The 23058-nt window shown below is 34.6% G+C and overlaps 1 protein-coding gene across 3 annotated transcripts in view; it reads left to right on the top strand.

Annotated features, from left to right (window-relative positions):
* Positions 1-23058, top strand: part of LOC149539227 (uncharacterized) — a 137966-nt gene that overhangs the window by 32614 nt on the left and 82294 nt on the right. The window lies entirely within an intron of this gene.

Genomic DNA, 23058 nt, shown 5'->3' with positions numbered 1-23058 from the left:
GATCAAAACCTATCATATTTAGGATGTTAGGTGGATTGGCAAAAGTCTGGGACTACACAACTCCACTATTATCAATGGGGCCTTGATAATATCTTTGATGGACTTTATATTCCTTGAAGCCTTTTGTTAATTTGATCGATTTGTTTTTGTAGAGGGTGTTTACCTCTACTAATATTTTAACCTCCTCTGTATCGAAACTAGGTTGTTCAAAACCTGAACAAGGGCCTGCACAATTCCCTATCTGTTTTAAAGTATCCCATTGAATAAGTTATACTAGGATGTGACCCAAACTAAACTGTAAGGGCAAATTATCAAAGAGAAGCTTTGCGCATTGAAATTAGGGGACCAACCAAATAACAGGAAAGGATATCCATTATAGAATAATTTAACCTTAGACAAAAGGAACTCTTTAAGTTTTCCTGTCTTACACTCTATCAAAAGGAATTTTCAGGCTATGTGAGTGATACTAACCTGGTCACAGACTGATTCTTTCCACCATTTTTCCATTCCTTCCATACAGGAAATAGGACCACTCCACAGTCATCAGTCATGTTCTTAATTTTTAATAGTATGGATTGAGGTGGCCTTTAATTTCATCTGTGATCGTATTCATGATTTTCAGAATGTTTATCTCTTGATATTGTTAAATATACCATTGACCTAATTGGATTTTGAGAATCGGGTCTTGATTTTTCTTCTACAATTTGAGAAGTCTTCCCTTGATTGTATTTTTGGATGCAAAGGAGACTAGGACTGGAAAAGTTTGTGGTGCCCTGTGCCCTAACTTTTGACAGTTCGCTTCAGTTGCGAAATTAGTCACTGAGGTGGTAAGTGGGATAATCCACATTCCTCCAGCTCGCTTGTGCTTGATGCGTTTGAAATAGATTGGAAATCAACTCGCTTGAAAACCCTAGATGAAGGGTTCGAAGGGCGACTGCTTTGCCAAGGAAACCATAACAGGCTCTGCTTTCTGCATGTTCTTTGTTTTAAGGATTCTGATTTAATCTTTTTAATGTGGATGCCTAGATCTGTTTCTTCCAGCATTTTTTGCTTACCACTAGGTTCCAACCTTCTTCGTAATTTTTGCAGAGGTGGGGGATGAGAAGATTTCAGATTGCAGGTGAACTTTGTAGTTTGCATGTTGAGACAATTTCAGATATGGATATCAATAGGGGAAAAGTCTGTATGAACGACAATGTTGGAAGCTTCCATCTAAAATGTGTTTGGTGACGATAGTCAATGTTAGAATTAATGCTCACCAACAGATTTTACCCTCCCCCCTCCCAACCCCATGCGGTAATGTTAAGAGCTCAAAGCATTATTTTAACACCAATTTGAAAGACAAATTCGAACATGTGATTTTTTCAACACCGCGTGGAGATGAAACTTGTAAGTAAACTCTTTCAGAAGTGTCCCCAACAATCTCAAAAGATAGATTTATAGCCTAAAACATTTCATCATTGAAAGACAACAATAAAGATAAGTGCATAACACAATGAGAATTTCTGAACCTCTTATGTGGGAGGTCTTTGGTTCAAGTCTGTTCAACTTTAACACATAATAATTATTAATTACAACAAATAATAAAATTTAATCGACCTAAAACTGTCAGTCAAATTCTATGCTTGCTGTCAACAAAACATGATTTTTGGTTTTAACTAATCGATGTTACTCAAAGTTGGATCTTAACTTCCTATATATAAGCAGAGACTAATAACACCTAAATCTATCCAAACTAACGAGCTAGGCTTGCATGCAAGAGACAAATTGAAATGACCTTACAATACAAGCAGATCTGATTACTCCCACAATTCACCCAAACCACTCAAAATACCACAAATATTTCTGTTTGACTTCCAAATGAAAAAGTACAGAATATATACAAACATTACAACGGCAGCATACTGCTGTTAACACATCCACAAATACCTGACAACAATAGCAAACACACAACCATGCTCATTAAACCACACCAAACAACTTATAAAATACCTCTTCACTGAAATAAGGAAACAAACATGGCTGTCTTTACATAAATCCCGTCTTTTCCTGTAAGCAACTGCCTCTCTTTCCAGTCTTCTTCTTTGCTTCCACCGTTCTTCTTTGGTAGCTGCAATTTCAATTGTTATTCGGTTGGTTTTCTTACAAGCTAAGAAGACTTTCTTCTGTTCACTTCACCTTAATTTTGCAAATTCGGTCTTGTGTCCAAGCTCAAAGGTCAACTCAACTTCGATATAAGAACTTGTTCATTTCCAAAAGAACTCTCTTATGTCTGAGGCATTAAATATGCGATCCATCAAGAGTCTTGTTGATGTTTTGCACAATTCTTGTTTAACAGCTTCAATGACTTGGAACAGTTTTACTTTCTTCAACAGAAATGTAAAAAATGGATTTCATTTTACTAGGAATAGTGAAATTGCCATATTCCCTAGCTTATTTGCAAACACTTTTCATCCTTATTGTATATGTATGACTTTTATCTTCCAGGCCATGTTCACAAATTAATATTGTTCAATTAGAAGCATCTTGAGCGCGGGCACAGTAATCGGTTCTAATGACAGCAGGAATTTTCCTTAATCCCAGCGGAAAGGCCACTAAACCCAAAAAACCATCTTTAGCTTTTAATAATCTAGCATCATAGTCAACAGCAACGGCAAATCCAATAGATCCAGGCGGAAGACGAGAGTAACAAATAAATTCAGCCCCTTCCAAATGAGCAAATTCATATTCTTTTTACCTCATTAATTCCTTTTCATGACTATTGATCACAGAGAATCTCTTTGTGACTTGTCTGCTTTGAAACCCCAATTCTTTTCCCACCGTTTTCTTCTTGGCAAATAGATCACGTAAACTGTAAGTACTCTCCAATTTAGAATCGCCTTTACAGCAATCTCTTGATCTGAGACCTTTTACAAAAGCTTCTATCCATTGGCGTCTATCAATTTCATCACCGATTGAAGTTTATCTCAAACTCTCATCAGACTCTACTGATGTTCTGAGAGCGTCAATAGGGGAATTGGGATCAATTGCAACCATTCTTTCAAGAACAGAACCAAGCAAATCATTGCAGCTTGTTTCTTGTGCCATTGATACTGTTAATGCTGACTATCCCTATAATCTCAATATGCACCTTGAAGAAAATCAAGAACTAAAATACACTAGCTTTTTGCTCTGTCATCTCAAAACCCTCACAGCATAACATACGTGGTAAAAAATGGCATATGACTTCAAATTACCTTCATCCTCGGGAATCGAGATGCCTAACAACTGGGCTGTCTTCAATTCAATAAAACTCTTAACCACAAACAAGCCAATCTTTTTCAGGCAATGAGAATGAAAAACCTTCATGGTTTTAAAACCAAAAAAAAAAAAAAAAAACCAATATTTCTGCTTTTCAGTAATAGGTGCCTAAGACTCCTGCTGGCAGAATATTTACGCCGATTGAACAATTTTCTTCCCGCCATTATCGACAGCAAAACACACTTTTATGCTTATCTTGTTTTTTCTTCACTCCGTTAGGTGCTCGACAACAAAACACGCTTTATGAAGCTTTCTCTGCCATCAGAGGTTAATGCGGTATTTCAATGTCCAAAGATGTTTTAATTGGCCGATGTCGGAAATTCGTCGCGCTACTGTTTCTAAACGCGAACTTTTTTGCCGGAACTCTGTAGCCGATCATTTTTGGTTAGCGCCGGTGGGTTGCTGACTTTAATAATTTTCACTCAAAATCGGTGGCGTTTAATAGTTTTTACAAATTCCTTGGCCGATACGAGAAAGCTTGCCAGTAAAAGACAATATATTCGCTTGAATGTCAGGAAAACACAGTTTTTAATGTGCCCGCACATCCTTTGAGCATGTTGGTCATAATTGAGATAGCTTTTATTGTGTCCGCATTATCTGATGAGTAGTTAAACCCAAAACATAACTGAAGTAAAGCTGATGATATGACTCCCCATTAAACCATTTCAAAACTGTAGAGATACTCGCCATTGAACAAATCAGGTATTTAACGAGACCAGATCAAAAATTTCCAAAAACCAACTTTAGTTGTAGTCTCCATTCATTGGTTATCTCTTGGACAATTGAAGATAAAACAGGGCTACACCACGAGGACATTGATGTAATACAGAGCATATGCCAGATTGTATAGAGTAGCTAGATTATGTCCTCCATTCAAATGCCCAAATTGTGATCATAGGGCTCTTTTATAATTCTTGGCTACGTATGAATGGGGAACGGGAGGAGACTATCAGAATATTTTAAACTCAATTCAGCCTGTCAGCAATAAAATTTCTCAAGTTACCCTGCACTCTCAATTTAGATCCTGTGATTTATTAACTGAATCAAAGTCTTCTTTACAGATTTATGAATTTGCAATTATACTACATGTCGATAAATGCTTAACTACACTCACACTAGAAATAAGGACCATAATTTTTAAATACTACAAATCCAAATGCAAATTGTTATCATTTCTTGGCTGAAAACTATATAATTGCATAAATTAATCAACCCCACCAGAGAAAATGGCAGAAATCGCATTTCCATCTGTGTGTTCACTGTAATATACAAACAGTGGCTTCCTCTCTTCAAGTAAAAACATTACATTTTACTCGTATAAAGAACATTGAATTGCACAAACTGAGGTGTGTATAGTTAAAAATGCCCACGAGCATAGTTTGCTATGAAAATAATATACCTCCAATTCTCCCTAGCGTTGCTTAACTGCTCTGCAATCTCCCACACCTATCGGCTATACACTTCCACCCTGTTCTGGTGTAAAGGCTAGTTTCATATCAGTCGCTATACCTGGTACAATAGATGACATACTTTTTTTTCTATGAAAAATAACTAAAAATTAACTGTTTGATTCACAGTTGTTAAATTTCCAGATATTGCTATTATGGGAAACATGTAGTAGCCGTCTAGGCTAATTTTGCCTACTTAAGATTCTAAAAAGTAATTTTTTTGGTGTACCTCTGTAGGTGAGCATAAGTATTTAAAATGTATACTTTTCAGTACAGATATAACTATGCAAGATATTAAAGGCTTCTAAAAATAGACATGGCTCCACCTGAACACAAGTGTAGGTTGCATGTTCTACACAACAAACAAATGCACGAATATAGAAAGCTGAAATCAGAACAAGAAATAGTGGAGTATGTGGAATATGCAATCACAAATTCCTTTAATTGGACTTATGTGTTAATTATTGTTAGTTGGACAGCTGTTATTTCTGACCCGGAAATAGCAGCACTATTTATGGGTAGCTTGGACAGCTGTTCGTCCTTATCTATGAATAGCGGTTGTATTTATGGGTGGTTTGGACAGCTGTTTGTCCACTTGCCAAAAATTAGTAAATGGTTATTATTTACTAATTTTAGAGATTCCCTTTTGGACACCTTGCAACCAATTCTATTATTGGCTGTTGAGTTGTCTTAATCTCAGTCGTTGGTTTGATTTAATCTCGGTCGTTGGTTTACCAACGAGAGTAGTATAAAAAGGGGTCTAGGGGGCATTTGGAAAGCAAGGCGGTGATGCTTTGGTGAAGCTGCTTGCAGTGTTAGCAAACAGTCTTGCAGTGTTAGCAAGGGCACAGAAGGCAGGAAGCTTTTGGAGAAGCAGTTTGCAGTGTTAGCAAACAGTCTTGCAGTATTAGCAAGGAAGCTTTTGGAGAAGCAGTTTGCAGTGTTAGCAAACAGTCTTGCAGTGTTAGCAAGGGCACAGAGAGAAGCTTTGGTGAAGCAGTTTGCAGTGTTAGCAAACAGTCTTGCAGTGTTAGCAAGGGCACAGGAAGAAGCTTTTGTGAAGCAGTTTGCAGTGTTAGCAAGGGCGCAGTGTTAGCGTGGGGATAGCAGTGGGGAATATCAGCGGGAGAGATTAGGAGGTTGTCAGAGTTCTGCCAGTGAGAGGCAAGGAATTTTGTATCTCTTGATTTGCTGAAGTTTAATATAATTCCTCATCTGTAGAACTGGTTTTCCCTTAGGGGTTTTTCCAGGGACAATTTGTCCGAAAATATTGTGTTGATTCTGTTGCGCATTTCTTTTCGTATTTTAAGTGAAGTTGCAGTTGTGTTATTTTTCGATATTAGCTGGGAATTTATTTTCAGCAGTTTAATAATCATTTGTGATAGGAGATTAATAATCAGTGACTGCAATAGTTTGATTTTTCACATTATGCATGTCAACAACTATTGGAAGTGAAGTAAAAATTAAGCTAATATCCCCCAAGTCTAACTAAGGAGAAAAACCTAATGGAAGGAAAGAGTAAGGAGAGAAAACACACTGGGAACACAGCGGCCCCTCAAAATTTATAAAAAGAAAAAGTTTCGTGACAAGAAAAGTGTGGATATCTGTTAAATGATATCTGTCAGATTTAAAATTTCTAATTTAATAACTAATCAAAACTTAAACACACAACCAAAAAGAGTTGAAAATGCTCAAAACTTTAATAGACAAAATCAAAAGGTTTTGAGTGTCCAAAAATTGAGCATCGAAAACCAAAATAAAGTTAAAAATGTTAAAAAAGTGAACATTTCTAATTCCATTAATCAAGGATGCTCAACATTAGAGCAAACATAACCTCATGATCAAAATTTATTGGAAATGCTCTATTTGGAGATACATGCAAATGGTGGAATCATTGAATGATAGACATTGTGTTTAAATTAATTTCTAAATTTGGATCTACAAACTAGCAGATGGATGCCCATCATTGATTGTGTGCATCAAAAAAATGTTATCGAATGATTGTAGTTTGTGCAAAAAAGTGAATGTGTTAAACACTAATTTGTGTGACGGGTTTGTGAATTCATAAATTTTATTTTTTTGTCATTATGATTTGTAAAGGTTTGTATATATATATATATATATATATATATATATATAAATATATATGCAAAAAATACATATTTAATATGCAAAAAAATACATATTTATAAAACTAAATCATTTAATAGTATATAAAAAATCAACTTTCATTAAGTTTGGCTCCATCTTGTTCATTTTTGGCTCACAGATACCAGGGGATCTACATTGGATTCCTTTCCTTTAGAAGCCGTAGCATTGGCTCAAATGCTAAGCTATTTAAAGAAAACCCAAGGTCTAGAAACACATTGCTGGCCAAAGCTATTTGTAGAGGAAAAACTTGTTAGACGGAAGCACATGGATGAAGCAAAATGACAAATGGATGCGAAAGTGGAATATCAACATCTATACTTGCCCGGATAACATTAAAGAAACAAAGAAGTTTGTTATGGAAAAATTTCGCAATATTTTATGGACAAGGCACATAGAGTGGAAAAAATCTTATTACATTAAAGAATTTAACCCCACTTCTAGTGATGATGAAAAGGCCTATATAAGAACACCTATTAATTGGAAAGCAAAAATGCTAATGGCACAACTTAGAACTAGTTCACACTGGTTGCGATGTGAAATTGGTCGATGGCAAGTTTCAAAGGAAGACTGGGCAGACAAAACATGTTTCTCCTATAATATGGGAGCAGTAGAGACAGAGCAACACTTTGTCAAGGATTGCCTGACATACAATGACATCAGATCTGGTTACACAGAGATATTGCAGAACAAAGACTTCAACTACTGATTCGAGGAAGATCAAGTGAAGAGAACAACGGCTCTGATTATCAAACTTCAAAGAAGGAGAGACAAGTTAACCAAAACTTTGCAGATAGATTAGTTATGCTCCTACCTTGGGGGGGGTGATCGTGTGGGTCCCATAGGCTACTTTAGCCTCATGGACGTCATTAAAATCTATTATATCATTCCCTTGGGTCGACATGAATTCACAAATCATTCACGAATTTGAGTCAAGCACAAATTTGGATCCGGCTCGCGACCTTTATGCACAAATCCAGTAACATAGGTTAAATATGTTACATAAACTATCAAGATACTACATTGGTTAACGTGCATGCAAAATGTGAAGCATGAAATATGTAGTTTTTGACAGAATGCCTCAAAGAGAGTGCAGCACGAGCTTGTAAAGCCGTGTTCGGAAGAGGTAGTTTTTTGACAATTTTGACGAGGGCTGGGTACACCAAGATTTTGATGAAGTAAGTCTGTAATAGTTTTGTGATGCAGATTTATAATAAGAAGGCTGATATAAAAAAGAACATGAATATAATATAGATCTTTTTTTCGTGGTCCCATAGACTATTTGGTTTGGGTTTAGTAGACATCATTAAAACACCTTTGTTCATTCATTCATACAACCTTTTCTAGCATGCTACATACTACGCCAATTTTGGGAGCTTTCGACATGGTTTTGAAAATTCATCAAACAATGGAAGGATATAGATTCTGGTCACAAAACATTGTTACAATGGCCTCTAGCTACATTCGTACAATATGTGAAATCATAGACATGGCAACAAACCTGTTTCATAGTGTGGCTTTAAATCCCATGGAATTAAATGATTTCAAGGATTTGGAGAAAATAGAATTTTTTAAAGACCTCAAAAACTCGCAAGAAAATGCAAACAGGTAGGTATAGAAGATGTCCTTCAGCATGGAGGTTTTATTATCATTATTTGTCTATCAGAGTAATTGGAATTGCTTTGTTAAACATGCATGTAAATGTGGAAGTGCGGAACAAGACAAGTGAATTGTTTGGAAGAACTCTTAAGACATGAAGTTTGTATGATGAATTTGCAATTTCTCTTTGAGACATTAGTCATGAACATGAATTGTTTGACAGAATGGCTCAAAGAGACATCATCTCATGGATTCAATCATTACATGTTCTGAGAAAAATGGTCATGTTAGAAAGACTTTAGAGACTTCCAAATAAATGTAGTTAGTGTGCCTAAAAAGCTGATCTAGTAACCTTTGTAAACACCCTCACCACTTGCACACAGTGGGAACTTCTAAAAATCTCATCGACATATATCAAAGCACATGAAAATTTGCATAGCATGGCTAATTTTTGGACATATTGTGCCAGAAAGTATGAAGATCCATCAAATTATATAGTAAACCCAATTTTTTGTCAGACATTATGGTGACAAGCATGATGGAAGACACATGTAAAATGTAAATGCATAGGCAAGGCAAGCAATTTTTTGACTAATTTCTCTATAATTTAAGTTGTAGGCTACGAAAGGGTGGAGATAGAATGTGTACCAAAATCAGTTCACAAAATGCCTCAAAGATATATTGTCTCATTCAACGGGATAGTCACAAGATTTATAAATAATATATTTTGTTTTTGACATTCATAAAATCACAATTGTGGAGATATATTCATCAGACGTTAATATTGGAGAGGCACTGTTAGACATACATGAAAAATGTGAAATCATAGGCAACTCACATGTTACATCCCAATTTTTGACCTAGCTTGAAATATAGCTATTGAGGTTCACATGAAGTCAGTTGGCAGTTTAATTTGATATAATCTAGCAAAATCGTAAGATAGTTAATTGTTATGATCTCAAGTGAAGAAGACATGTTAGTTGATCGTTAATCGCAAATTCATGGAATTGATGAAAGGTTAACTGTTATGATTATTTATGATTTATAATTTAATTACAGAGAAATTCCTTGTAGGAAGCATGTCGAAGGGGTGAAAGCATTGTCAGAAAAGAATTAGGCAGGGCATCACCATCGCTGGGCAGACAGGTAGAGGACCTAGCGATTTGAAACAGGATACATCTGTAGAATCGCATGAGTTATTTAAATAAATAATTTAATTAAAGTAATTAAGTTAAAATATATAAACATATCTCAAAGGATTTTAATATATCTTTCATCATATTATTTTAATTAATATTAAAAAACGTTCATATATGTACAAATGACTTAGTACCATTATAATTTAATAATTAATTAAGTGATGTTGCTTGTTCATATTAGATTTTAATAATTATAGTAATTTTTAAAAACCTTTCATCTTCTTTCTTTCTTTCTTTCTTTTCCTCCTTTCTTTTTATTCTTTAAGTTAATTTGAGAGCATTTGAATTGAATCTTGTAACTGTAGGAAGCCGTAGAGATAGGCTCCTTCTATATTATAGAAATTCTTAAGTCGTCTATGGCATTCCAATTACCTATAACATTCGAGCCTTGCTGGAAATTTATTCTGTCCCAATTCAAATCAATACCATCTTTACCGTAGGTCATAGAGCCGGACTAGCAGATTTCTTCAAGCACAAGATTACCCTTAGTCATTTAGTGGTGGAGTCACGTAAGACCTCTGATCTGTTTATTTGCAAATCAAAATTGTTTCTTATTCCATTGGTTGAGGTCGTAATCTTAAAGCATGTGATAAAATGATACTGTTTTATGCATAAGTCAATCATTTTTCCTATACAAGTTTGTCGTTTCCTTAGACAGTGATTAATGTATAAAGCATGACGTCTTTCTTGTAAAGTATTCCTTATTAAATTTATCATCTTCCATAAAAAAATCTGCCGACTGCTATTTATGATATTTAATGCACATAAAGTCTGTCAACTTCTTTTTCTATATATCCGATTATATGAGAGTGGTGTGTGCAAGAGTGATTAGGTTTCAAATACAGAGCTTCAGCATAGCAGTTTTTATATAATCAGTAGAGCTATATATATTTGTTTTGTAGAAAAAATATTGGTATCTTTTGTATAGCCTATTAGTGCTGTGGGAGAGAATATATTGTGTGCCTTCAAGATTGATCGTGAGTGCATTAAGTTGTTCATTTCTAGTTTGCAAAGCTGTATATGATATTGAGCCGGAAGTTTATTGGAGAGTATAGTCAATTACGAAAGTCGTATTCTTGTTTTACAATGATAAATCATTATCTGACCTCCTTCATATTTTATTTGATACTTTTATTAGAAATCTTCTTAGATGGTTAAGACTGAAGTGTGAAGATTAATCTTTTATGCTATCTGCTGAAATATGAAGTATGTATGATTTTTTTTCAACTTAATAATAATACTCTGAGACCTCATTAATAAATCAACCTTTGGAAATAGAGATAATCATGTATATTGGAAAGTATCCAAATGTTTCAAGGTTTAAAACATATTACCCAACATGAATTAGAACATTTTGACATCGAGGAAATTCACCAGCAAGAATGCCAACAATGGTGAAGAGGTGGAGTTAAAGAGAAATCGGTTATGATTAATTTAATTAAGTAAACATTCAATTTGAAATCTTTTAATCATAGATTGTGAGAGGCTCGATGCATGTAATCTTCTTCAATAATTGACAGAATTGGTTGTCTAAGAATTCCTAACACTTGGAACTCACCTTGGCTGTGTAGCCAAGAAAAAGGGAAACGAGGTGAGAAGAGGAATCTGTAGTAACATGAATCAGTGATCAGTTATGACAGCTCAATGTTTATCATTTTAATATGAATTAAATAATAACTCATGCATAATCTTGCTAATGTAATCCCCTGTTGCCAAGTCGTATGGTGAGTTAAATACCAAGACGCCCAGTGGATGGCAAGATGACCCTTGTCTATTCTGGTATGGAGGGTGTTGGTGTAAATAAGTATTCACTTATTACACTTAAGTTTACTTAGGTTAATGCATTATTTAATTATTTTGCATTATTTTATTATTTTTATTTGTGAGACACATAGGAGTTTGCACACCTTTTGAGTTGTCATGTTGACAACACAGGAGTACGCAACTCTATTTTAGCACATGGTATCTACAACATTGTTTTGCGTGTCACACCCTTGTAGGCTTATCCTCTCATCACCGCATTTACTTCTGTGCTTAATGGAGGATAACCCATATCTGGTGGACATGTGCTTGGTTGTATGACACATCATGATGCTAACTTCTATGCATTCTAGAAGCTCTCCTGAGACCTTTATATTCAGGCACTCTTAGTGTACTTTAATGAATAAGTTATTGAATACATTGTTATTTTGATCATACTCTCTCTCTCTCCTTGGTCTATAGTGTGCTTGTGTTTGAGTTCTTAGTTCTTGGGTGAATTTTGCCCTTAGGCGAATTCTTACAGAGGGCCTTTCTCATTAGAGATCGTGTGGGGATAAGATTTTGGTCTGAGGTTGGGTGGTTAAGCCCCTAACAATGATTCACCTTTCCTTAAGTGCCAGAGGTGCAACGAACAAAGATAAGTCATACATTCGATTGTTTAACAGAAAACAGGGATTATCACTCTTATATAGAAGGAGGTAAGATTAAATTGAGTTATTTCATTGTTACTGTCACTTTACTTTCATGAATAATGAATATAAGTATATTTTCTAATCTTGAGTTATTGTCATAGTTAAGTAGTTGGAAGAAAAGGAATCTGAAGCCCTAATTGATTGAGAGATGATTAGAACCCTAAATGATACAGTGGTATCGGAAGCCCTAAATGAAATCGTGGTAGTGGAAGCCCTAAATTGAATCAGTGGTATTAGAAGCTCTATATTGAATCTGTGGTAAAGGAAGCCCTATTTGAATCAGTGGTTTCAGAAGCCCTAAATGAACCGATGGTCAACGATGCCCTAATTATTGCAGTGGATTATGATGCCTTAAATTTTAAATATAGTTGTATGTAATTGTAATTATCATTTGATTTTGATATAGCAGTTTTTAGATGATAGTTGTCATGTGTAATTGTTATAGTGTATTTGTGGACTAACCCGGGTGGTTGCAGAAGCATCCCTAGTTTGATACTTATCTCAGTTTTCCGAGATATGTAGTTTTCAATTTTTGTAGTAATTTCATTTGATGGTATTTCAAGTTTTTAGTTAAGAAATTTTGTCTAACTGATTTTAACAGTAAATCTTATTCACATGAACAAACATGATATAACTGTCTTTCTATGAAACAAAGTAATAACTGTATTCTTTGAGTATGCTAGTTGTTAATTTAGACACTGGAAAACCGGATGTTACATCATAGCTACAAAGCTCTGTTCTACCAAAATTGCCATCTTTTCCCCATAATTGCACAGTAATGAAAGTTTATTAAGACGTAAAATATTTGACAGGGGTTATTGTATGAACATTATCTTATGGGACACTACGATTTCAACATGCATTGAAATTTTATATGTTAAAATGGACTTTTGGAACTTTTAAGAGAATAGGGGTTCTTATCCTTTATGTCTGCTAAGGGTGTGGTCCTATGAGGGGGGTGCGAGATTTATTTTCATAGAGTGGGTGGTCCTATGAGGCCAAAAAAAGTTTGCTATAGGATTAATTAGAATCTTCTCCTTAAAAATAGTAGCCCCTACTTTTAGGGTGTAGATTTGTGCTGGTGGAAAAGGTGGGGGACTAGAAATTGCTGCACCAGCTTAAGCTTTCCTTTTGCCATATATCAATCAAATTCATGAGACCACCTGCTTCAATAATTTAGGGAGCTTAAACTTTTTAAGAATAACTCCACTACAAAATTGATGGGACGTCACACTTTAAAATAATCCTTCAAAATCTCAAAAGCACCTGTTGAATTTTTCTCGGAAGCCCCCCTCCATGGTACCGCACCCCAAGTCTCTCCTACCTTTCATGAAGGTGTTGGGTGCACCATAAAACTTGACCTAAGGAAAGGACTAATGGTTGTAGGAAATGCATTACCGTTACGAAAGAAAGAGTTGATATGGCAGCCTTGTTAATACAAGATGGAATCCTTAAGACCCTTTTTGTACCTAGTGTCTCAAGAGGACATTACTATGCATGTGGAATCATATGGATATTTGTTATTGTATTTAATGTGATATGTGATTGTAATCAACGGTTAATGTCATGTAATAACCCCAACTGGTTATAACTTCGTCAAACACCAATTTCTTCTCTAGTTCAATTGTTTGACATTTCGTCAAACAGTGTGCAAGCAAGCTCTAATACCACTGTAATATCCCTTGCCCAAACTGACTGATTTTAGCTCAAGTAATATTGTCAAACACTTGTATGTTGCCTTTCTCTTTTTTGTGTTTGAGATTGTTTGATATAGTTTGAATGGTGCTAAGCAATTTAGAATGTTCGCAAATGGTATTAGAATACCTCTCACAATGAACTAATATGCAAGTGCAGTTCTTTGGTATTTTCAATGCATATGCATAGAAACTAGAGATGGAATGCATACTTGCAACCAACTGACACTATGACAAACAATTGGCATACAACTATTGTGTTGATCATATATTTATTAGATGGAGATTTTGTCAAACAAATGGTATGCAACATATATCTTCTTTATTGAATTCAATCCCATGTATAATGCTGCTATGAATTTGCCAAGACAAATGGGCTTACAATAATGACTATAGCAATGTCAAATCTGATACTGAGTTATCACTTACAACAATAAAATTATATGCCTAAGATTACAATGCTAACTACTAATATTTGTAAGAGGAACCTGATAATAGTGATGCCCACAGATGGAGATGAAAGTTGCATAAATATTTTAGTGTGGTACAGTAGCGCAACACTGTTCACATGTATCGTAGCAGCAAGGAAAAGATGATCACTAATGGCTGCCAAAAATGAATCTTTAGGTATGCACCTGATAGTCCTTCAATATTCTTCAAACTCTTCGGGTATTCCTTAACTTTAAGCATAAATATAACTCTAGAATGAAGCTCTCCTAAATGCCAAATTCAATGGATATTTCACCACCTCAAATTGTTGCAACACTGAAAAATTGATGCTCTCAAATGGCTAACTAAAATTAGAAACCCTTAGTTTCTTCTCCCTAGTTCATATCAAATGCAATTGACAATAATCGAATGCCTAACAATGAAGCTTTCGCCTCTATTTATTCCTTTCCTTCACCCTTCTAGAAGGAAATAAACTATTATTTAATTGCACTCTAGAAGCTTCCCCCTTTCCAATGCGATAATTAGTTGTACTTCTAGAAAATTAAATTAATTAAATATAAAGTCACCTTTAGATTTATTTATTTGTCAACTTTAATTTAATTTATTTCTCCTTATTTCTCCACTTAGCCTTTGGAGAATGAAAAGCTAAGAAGTGTTTACCGTACAGGTAAAGAAGTCAACACATACAGACAATAATAGCAGAATAGCAGAATTATATTCGCAATAGTAGATTAATGATGCTTTACAATGATCCCAGACGGGATATAAATACTACTGCCGAACCTTCCCGAAGGAGTTCGTTGGCCACAATTATTCTATCCGTTACAAACTATTTACCGCTGGACCGTCGGCTACGGAATACCGAAACACCGCCGGACCGTCGGCTACAGAAACATCGCCGGACCGTCAGCTACAGAAACACCGCCGGACCGTCAGCTACAGAAACATTGTTAGACCGTCGGCTATAGGAACACCGCCAGACCATCGGCTACAGAAACATCGGCGGACCGTCGGCTACAGGAACACCGTCGGACCGTCGGCTACAGAAACATCGCCGGACCGCCGGCTACAGAATACAAAATACCACTGGAACCATCCAATCGGCTAACAAGAACTCCATTAAGAGGCTAAGAAGATGGGGACATTACATGTCAACCTCCTCATTCTAGGAATCTAGATAATGGAAGCTCTCAGTTTTATTGTTTCCAAATTAGAAATGAAGATCAATAAAGGTTTGCCTCTTTTCAATTATTTTCTGAAAAATAAATATCAAGAGTCTTGGTGAAACTTGAAATAAAAGGAACAAAAACATCATCAGTGTGTTGGAAAGGATCAGATAGTGTAATATTGCTTGTGATAGTAGGGGAAAACTTGAGGAAGACATTTTTGCTTTATGCAACCCTCAAAGATCTCAAAAATGGAGATTGAAAGAACCCTCTACTCCAAGATATTTCTATGTCATGTTTTGACAGTAGACCTAATTGACATATTTTGTAGATGACTCAGAAAGGATGGTATAGTATTGAAATATTATAGTATGGCTGACATTGAAGACATGAAACAATGAAGAAGATGATTTTACAAATACAAGTGGTTTATTCTTGTTTTCATAAAAGGCATGTGGTACAATAGTACTTGAATGAATTATATAATTAGTCCGTGATACCAATCTATGGTAAAACATAGTTTGATTGGTGTCATATATAGGTGGTATTGAAGATGAGTACATGAAAATTGATCATGCTCCATGCAAACTTTAATGTTAATCAAAAGTACATTTTATTTGTGGATAGAGAATAAGGTCCACCAAATATAGTTTGAAATCATGCAATCATATTCAAGTTGTTGGAGAATGAATATTCATGTATGTCAATGATCAGGATGGTGAAATAAAATTGCAATTGCTATTTAAGAAAACAAAGACAAACAATTCTTAGTGTTAGGAATTTTTCAAAGTTGTCAAAGATGAAGCGGGCAAAAATGAAAAGCTATCTCAGTGAAGTCAATGGTTAGTCTTTCTTCTCAATGCATGTAGGTTTAGTGACTTTTGTCACTTTTGGTCAAATTTAAGTACTTTACTCTTTTTGCTTGAAATTCGTAAGGTTGATAGCCTTGTTCAATTTGTGTGTTACTAACTTGCAAAAGAAGGTAGCTACAAGGAGGTTATCTTGTGATCCTATAAATACAATGCCACTTTTGTAATGTAGGGAGGACTTTTTTGTGAAGGTGAAACTTCAAATCACTTTTAGTTTTGCATTATCTATAGAAGGGTTTGAGATTGTACAATCTTAGAAACATAATAATGAAGACATGCATTTGTACTTTCTGAATGTTGCTCTTAGTTATGATTGCTAACTTTTCGTGTGTTAAATTGGTGAAACTCATTATGAATTCACATAAATCATTATAATGCGTGCAATTAATGTAATATATGCATTCATTTCACAATATCTTGAGTTGGGTGTGTAAAAATAACCTTTCCCTTGTATGTGAGATTCATTTTCTTAGTACATATTAAAACTTGTTTTGTGCTTAAATCTCATTTTTAATAATTATTCATTTTGAATCTCAAATAGTATTCATATGTCTATTATTGGAGTTTCTAATATTAATCTCTCTTTAGTTTTGTCTTTTCCCCTGATGTACTCTTAGGTTAAAGTAAACCAAAAATCTTAAATACCATCATCACGTAGGGATCTGCCTCTCTCAAATGTAGAGGAAGATTGTGACAAATTGTTATTTGATCATAATCTCTCTAATTGTTGATACGATTGTCACTTGTCACATGACAAACATGATCAATTTTAGAAATTACATTGATAATGTCAAACCTATTTATCAACAATGATCAATGCTAAAATTATAGAAGTGATATGAAACATTAAGTTAATAATCAATATTAGGACATGCTATTTGTTGAATGAGGACTATATGCATAATACTGACCATTAATTGGAAGGGTTACTTTTTGTTATAGCATTGAAGAGTTGACACCTCGTCGTAGCTCATTAGATGAAGTGTAACATACGAAATTTTCATAACCATATTTTAATCTCAAATTAAAACTAATCTCACAAGTAACTGATTTCATTTCACATGACAGATTTCTACCAATTGATTATAACTGAAAGAAACTCTTTTCAATCCATCTTACATATTCAATTGATTATTCAACAAAAAAGATATTGCTTAACAATTTGACAAATTCTAGATATTAAGCGACAAATAAAGTAACGACTAATTACATCAGTTGAAAAGCTTATTAACATAAAAGTAAATATTTTCTACATCTTAAAATAAAAATATTTATCTATTCTAGCAGAGGTAAAAAGTGAAAGAACATATAGCGAAAATAGATGAATCTCTTTCTCTCGTTGTCCAAGCCTCGGCATTGGTGAGAGGAGAAGCATTGACATAGGCTTAATCTCCCAACTGCGGACCATTACTTATCCCCACACATTCTAAATTAATAGAACGACCCTCCCTACCTTGGGATTGGGTTTGGGATGTTCATAAGCCCAACCATTAGAATAATCAGGTGGGTTGAAGTCCCACCAGTTATTATCCAAAATAACTGAAGCGGCTGGACAATCAACAAAGGTCACATGTTAGGCACATCTGCCTAATTTCTACCCTGGCCAAGGATTTCAAGTTGGGTCCACAAACCCAATCTCCACCAGTCGACTTGACAACATATTACATAATTGGAACATGCATGAGCTATTATAGTTTTTAGCATATTATTTATTTGATCTGATACCATTTTTTTATTTGTGTAGACTCTTTACACCTTCTAACCAATTCGGGGTACCATGCCGGTGATTCCTAGGTGCTCGCGAGTTTATCCATTGTTTTTGCTTTACACCTCTTCACTCATTTTGGCAATATTGTCGGTGAATTCCTCAGTGTTCAGACTACATGATTTCAATTCCATCTCTATGTGATATAAAAGGATGTATTAAATTCTGAGCTGAGATAATTATTGACACATGATTGATATGCTTTCATGATTAAGTATCGGTAAACATGTTCCATATTCTAAAATCTACATGTTCTTCTCTTGAATTCAATCTGAAAATAAGTTGACATCAACATTATGGATTTTATGTATCATGGCACAAGGATACAACTAATGCGATATATGGAAATGAATAAAAGGAAACAAGTCTCTATAATATTCCTAGTTTGCGGATACTACATGAACCAGACGAGCTTAACATTACAAAGAAATAAAAGAAAGGACATACGCTGGTTCAACAATAGTCTTACTTGACACTTCGTTTATATTTGAGAGGCTTTGAAATCAAGAGTCGGACTCCACTATTGGTTCAGACTTCCCATGGCAAGCAATTGTAATTATTTGCAGACAGAATTAATCTTAGAGGAATTTATTCTCAATACTTGAGTGTCACCGATAGCAAGAAGGTAAAGATGAAGAATAAAAAGTGTGTTGTGATACGATTATGAGACTATAAAAGAAAGAGAGGCTTGACTCTCCGACTTCCTTCAATCACAAGAATCCATTCAAATGCTATTCTAAACGATTTAAGAGAAGAAGAGGGAGGGAAAGAAAAGAAAGAAAATAAGAAGTTAAAAGAGTTATTTTATTATTTTATTATTATTGTTCATTTTTAAATACGTTCATGTGTACGTATTGGTAAAGTGGCATCATTAGATTATAGCTTATAATTTATTGGTGTCACCTTATTTTTACGTACATATGTTCGTATTTAAGTGTGAATAATAATAATTAAATAATGAATTCATTAATAATTTCTTCAAAGGTATGAATTATAATTTTAAATTTTAAATTGATTATTATATTGTTCTTTCAATAGCTCATGCGGTTCCATAATACATGTTATCAAACCTAGTATCCTTGCAAGAGTGGACTTAGGTCAAACTTGTCGATTCAGATGATTGGACTATTCGACCATCCCCTTCCGATGATCCCGTTTAGCAATGCTTCCCCACTCTTCAGTCTTCTTCCTGTAATCATTCAAAACAACATTCTTGCCAAGACATCAATTCAGGACTTATAAATTGTTAATTCAAAATCATTTAGTGACCGTTAGAGATTTCATCAACATCAAAATAACTAACTCATTTCACATGTTCATGAAAATATCTCATTATTAGTGAATACAACATATATATTTCAACTAACTCATTTCACATGATCAGGAAGGAATAAATTGATACAACGGCTAAACTCACTTTCACATGATCAGGAAGAATAAATTGATACCACGCCTATAATTAACTCACTTTCATATGATCAGGAAGAAATAAATTGATACAATGGCTATAATTAACTCACTCACTTTCATATGATATTGATTCGTAAAATCAATGGCTAAGTTCAATTTAAAATTTAGGGCAAAAATTTGGGGTGTAACACGAAGGACAAACCTTACTCATCAATCATGAACAAGGGAGAATACAGTCTAGAGAGGGAGATAAGTGGAATGTTCATCACTTAAGTTATATGCAATACGTGAGTAAGATAGTCCATACAGAACATTGAGAAGAACTCTTCCTTAGGCAATGGATAAGGAACAAGAACCAAGATACCTGTATTTAGTGACAAAACAAAGAATCAAGCAGATAGAAACAATATAAAAGAAAATGCATGTCTAGAAGAGATCGCTCAAGATGAGTGAACCATACATTTTTACTCTTCTTTCATACGAGTGGATTAGTATAGTTCATAAGATATGGCTGTAAGTCACACTACATGAAAAATGATCAGATCTTGGTGAAGATTGTGGATTCTATTGTTCCCTAGATAATTTGAGAACTTAACCCATCATAATATTCACCATTAGACAGACCTCTTATCTGATATTTGGAATGTGCATCAGAGATCAGATTAATCATTAGACCTCACATTTTTATCAAGATTTCTCCAATTACAATTGTATGGATATATACTGGTTGATGGTTCATTATTTAAACAAAAACCCATAAGGGGGCATTACAATATGCTTTGGAGAGGTTAGACCATGCCACTAGTCAAGGACACATCTGCCAAGTAATTAACAAAAGACAGGAAGATCTTATACACACCAGCACTACCAAGAAAGTACAAATGATCATATCAATTTACTTATGTAAAGCAAACAGTACTAAATGCAGGAATAAGTGAATATAAATTTCTTTGACACTCTTCATAAGGAAAAGATAATACAGGAGATGAATACCATGTACTACTGTAGTACTAATATTGGTTATAAGATTGAGATCAGAAACTATATATATATATATGTGTGTGTGTGTGTGTGTGTGTATGTATGTATGTATGTATTATGTATATGGAATTGTAAATAAGAAGCAGAAAGATGATTTTGAACGTAATTTGCACTACATAGTTCAATCGAGAAAATCAGATAGCGCAAGTGTAAATTAAAGTGAAGTATTTGTCTTGACATATCAAGTATCCTGATAGGGGACATTGCAGAGCCCTATCCTTAATTTCCTTCTCGTCTATTGTGCATTTATTGGTTTTGGTTTGTTTAGCCTTTGTCTCCCGTTGAACCAATAAAACCACTTTATTCTCATATTGTACTTTTTGTTCACTATGAGGCACCATATAAGATGTACTAGCAGGGCTTCTTGCTGTTTTTGGAAGCATCACAAACAGCTTTTTCTGAGATTGCTTCATCTTGTGAATCTGCCTACATCTTAATATCCCTCTACACTGCTTTGTATTCAAGAAGATTGGTCTCATACTGACATAAGCCGCATTAACTTCAATGAACCCTGCCAAAAAGAGGCCCGAGGCCCAATTGTATTCTCCAGTTGAATGTTAGGGTAAGATTCTGAAGCTCCATTTCTAATTTAAACAGAGTGACTTCCAGAAATCAGTAAACCCTCCAAACATAACCATTTCAACCAAGATTTAAAAGGCTGCATGTAAGAGTCGTTTAGAAATCTTCCAAAGTTTATTGGATGTGTGTTATTTACTAGCACCTACCTGTTTCCTTTGGTAAAGATGATTTTCTTGAAAAGACCAAAGTATCTATGACCAAAGGGTTTGGTGGCTTTTCCTAAAGCATAATCGTGAGTTTGTGTGAAGAAGTTTTGTGGCCAGGGCAAAAGACAACAATAAAAAGAAACACTTCATTGAGATGACAAAAGAGACAAGGAGAACCATAACCTAACCTGTTCCTTGCAAGGAAATGCTGCATAAGGCCCACAGGCACAGCCAGAAACAAACACCTTTAAAACACATCTTTTTTGTTGGGGCCACTTAATCTTTTAGACCTTTTCCAGTGCACTTTCTCCCGAAACCCTAGGGTCCTCCCTGAACTTTTGTCTCCATAAATACAGACCGCCAAATGCTAGAAGTCCTCATTGCTGCCACTTGTCTCAATCCGTGCTATTCCTAAAGCAGCTTCTTTGTTCCTCTGTGAGCAACTCAAAGCCCTTGTTCAGTCGTCACTTGATCTTTCTGGGATTCCTCCAATAGTCTTCAACAGCAACTCTATTGAATCGTTTTTGGAGAGTGCAGGAGATCGATAGCCATTACATCCTCCATCTTCAAATTATGTTTTGCTAATTCTTTGCTTTGTGTCTTGCATTTTTTTCTTCTACAAAGTAATTCTCAAGTAGGCTGTGTACTAAGATTTCATGCATCATTCAATTGACCACTATTAACTTAGACTGAAGTACATACTACAAACAATAATCAGTTTGATGATGATATGGATAAAATGAAGTACAAATGTTTTGTCTATTGGTGCAACAACATGTTACATGGAATAGGTGCATTTTACTTTTATATTAGTTTTTGACCCATGAATACATGTTTGAGGATTTGATTTCGTATGGAGCACTTGATGTAGGTTCCTAATACTTGTCTATATGACATTAGAGTGCATCATAACAAGCATATATCTGTGCATTACACAAGAAAACATGTAGAAATTCAAATTTAAATGTTAATTATAACAAATGAAATCAGTTTCTAAGAATAGACAATGAATTTCTACAGTGTGTTTTAATTCTATTTTTGAGGATTATAATCTGGTTTCTGGACCTTCCTTTATTCCTTCTGCTTGAAATATCTTCCAACTTCTGTATAAAATTCTAAATTTATCTGCTTTCTTTGCTGTTTTACTCTTTATGCTGCTTGTTTTTTTCTTCTCACGGCTTCCTTCTTCTTCGTACCCCTCCTTCACACTGTTATTGATTGAGGAGAACATTATAAACTAAATTATTATATAGGTCTTAAGGAAACAAGGTTGAGTAACACTTAATAATGAGTTGTTAACCAGTAATTTGTTGGTGTTATCTCATAATCAACCTTGAAAACTGTTATTTTAAGATTCAACTAAATCAGAACTGCTGTGATGAAATCACTGTCCAACATTAAATTTGAGATGTCAGTGCAGTGAAGAATGAAAAATAACACTAGTGGAGGAAAACAATATTACAGATACAGGATAAATGAATCTTGATTCAGGATCCACAATATTACGAAAGTCAACATTGGATTATTTTATCCACATTGCATTATTTTATTCATTATATGATGAATGCCTTTCTCACAAATACATCCGCATTCTTGAAATGCACCCCAAACTGGGTTTCATCCTAACAGCAATACATGAAATAATATCTTGCATTTCCACTATTCATACCTTAAAACGGCCAATCTCAGATCTAGTCGTTGCCAATTTATTTGCATCTGCTGAAGTGTAACACGTTTCTAACAAGGCACGTGAAGCCTTTTACATTTTTCTGTGTATTATAAGTTTCAAAT

This window comes from Cupressus sempervirens, chromosome 9, assembly GCF_028749045.1.
Source record: "Cupressus sempervirens isolate cs-2001-9-10 chromosome 9, ASM2874904v1, whole genome shotgun sequence".
Taxonomy (NCBI): domain Eukaryota; kingdom Viridiplantae; phylum Streptophyta; class Pinopsida; order Cupressales; family Cupressaceae; genus Cupressus; species Cupressus sempervirens.
This window is presented reverse-complemented; position numbering and strand designations above follow the sequence as displayed.